Genomic DNA, 2,792 nt, shown 5'->3' with positions numbered 1-2,792 from the left:
ATTTTGTCCTCAAAGTTGATCTTAGCGACTTTGACCACGGACAAATTGTAAGACAACTGGGTCAGAGCATCTCCAAAACTGCTGTTCCCGGTTTGCAGTGGTCAGTACCTATCAAAAGGGGTCCAAGGAAGGAAAAACGGTGAACCGGTGACAGGGTCTTAGATCGGAACACACAGGCCAGCCATCACTGCCCACATTCATCAATGACCCTTTAATGCTGGTTCTGATAGAAAGGTGTCAGAACTCACAGTGCATCACAGTATGTTGCATATGGGGCTGCATACCATTATGACCACCAAGGTGCCCAGGTGGTGTTAAGGCTGATCGGTGTAAATAAAAGACCAAGCACAGAATCTTCTTGATTATTAAAAAGGAGATTGTTACATTCATCATTACAGGTCACCTGAGTTCTATCAGATAAATATGCATTAAAATATGTGTTTGTCCATTCTGGGCTACAAGGCAGTTCAACATAGATAAAAACTGCAAAAAAAATATTTTCAGGTGAATATGCACTAATTTTCTTTTTGTGATCAAATTTTTATTTTGTTTTATAAGTTCAGGTAGTTTACATCAAACATCCACAGTGCTACCCTTCAATTCCAGTTTCATCATACATGGTTTAAGAAAACACAACAGAAAAAAATTAAGAAAATTCATTCATATTCTTTCTCGTTCCGATAAGATGTTTGGACTTATATTGTCTTTCAGGGTTATTTAGAGTCGTTCAGAGTTCATGACTGTATAAGTAGAATGAAGGTTTTTAGGTTGCAGTCTGTGAATTAGAGTGGTCTCTTTAACAAAGTCAGACATTATTAAAATCAGATGATATATTGCGTTCCCAAACCATAGCAAACACAACAGAAGCTGACACTGTAATTGTTTGTCAGTGCAAGTTAACCTGGAACGATTCAACCTAAATTAGTGTCTCTGCCCAGAAGAAGATGGTTTTACTGTTGGGACAATGTATTTTGGCAACTGAAGGCTCCATATTAATTACTTTAAGGTAAATATTAAACCAATGTGACATATTGAGGACGTGTGGTGGTTGCCAGCAAAGGGACAACATCTTTTTTGCAGCAGTCAGACCAGCTAACATTATACGTCTTTGTAAGTGTGTCATCCTTAGAGATGACACGTCTTTTAGAAGTACAATAATAGGAGAATGAGGTACATCAACATTTTGTATCTGTGACAAAGAAAGACAAACTTGTCTCCAAAAATGGGCAAATTTTCTGCAGTCCCAAAAGGGGCATAAGTGAGACAACTTGACCCTCTGAGCAGAGGTGCCATGACAGAAAATGAATTGTCACCCTTGGTGGCAAGCAAGATGTAATTGTTAATCAGCTGCATAGAAATGGCCGGTTGTTGACCCTGCATTAGGTCACTGGAGGCTTACCATGTTTTGTTTAACGGAGGAAAGAACAGTTTGGTAACAAGACCAGCATTCCGGCCAGAAGGGGAGTGACGTTCCCAGCAAGATTCCCAGCTTGTAACAGACAGAAAGGAAGTGGCAGGATATTTTGTTCTAGGACTAAATGCAGCAGTGTATACAGAGCACTCCTAAACTGGCACACATTCAGCTATTTACCCAGCCGTTCAGGACTCAACATGCCAGTGCTTTTCTTCTTCATTCTCTTGTCTGTATCCCCCCTTTGCCAGTTTGCAGATAAGAATGAAAGTGAAAGAGCAACCCCCCCTTTGCTTTTCTGAGCCAATGTTGCATATTTTTCCTTTCCCAAGCAAATGTATTTATGATATAAAATCGGGATATTTAGAAGAAGTTTGAAGGTACATATTTGGTGAACATCATTGATTGATCATATTGAACAGTGTGTCTGATGGTGGATTTTCCCTACTGAAAGGGCTCCTGGTGGTAGCTGTCGTGGGAGGGGGAAGTGCGGTTAATTTACTTTCCAGATCCAGAGTTTCCATGAGGGTCCCGCTGTATTTGTTTTTAAAGTCTATTTCTCCCCAATACACCTACCTGTTTTCCATAAGCTTCTGACGCAATTAATGATTTTTCACCAAAGAGTGCAGTCTTTAAGTACAGAATGTTGATGTTATATTTGATATTATATAGTTGTACTGTCTCCTAAGTCAAATGATTATAATCAGACTGATACAGTAGAAGGTTTTCAGTCATATCTGCCTCAATATATCACATTCTCGTCTCAAATTTAAAATCACTGCTTACCAGAACAAATCTTAGGCCTGTTTAACTGGCTGAAGTTTTGACCTAACCCTAACTACTCAACTTGGGAAGACTGCCTTCCACAATATAAATGGAATGAAATTCAAAGGACATTGAAACCGGAAAGTCTCACTCCATTGCATGAATTAAAACTTTTCATTTTGAAAAACGCAAGGCAACTGCATCAAGGGGAATGACTAGCATTTGAGTCCCGGAAATTTTTATTTTGATACATCTTCAGGGTATGTGCCAGTTGTACCAAATTAGTTTTGAAAGTAAGACTGCTATCTAACCAGATTGACAGATTCCTTGCATTTCCGTACCATTATGTGTATGATGGCAAGTTTGAGATGAAAAATTCAGAGATGTCTGCAGAAGGTAAAAGGCAGACTGTGATCTAGACATGGATTGAGCTGGAGAAGAGCCATATGCATACAAGCTTCATACATAAAAATGAATACTACTTTTGGAGTATTAGATTTATGTACACCGATCAGCTCTAACATTATGAGCACTGACAGGTAAGGTGAATAACACTGATTAACTGGTTATCATTGCACCTGTCAGTGAGAACATTTTGTCCTCAAAGTTGATCTTA

Source organism: Morone saxatilis, unplaced genomic scaffold, assembly GCF_004916995.1.
Source record: "Morone saxatilis isolate NCDOM2014 unplaced genomic scaffold, NCSU_SB_2.0 Contig24, whole genome shotgun sequence".
Lineage (NCBI taxonomy): Eukaryota > Metazoa > Chordata > Actinopteri > Moronidae > Morone > Morone saxatilis.
Note: the sequence above shows the minus strand (reverse complement) of the source record.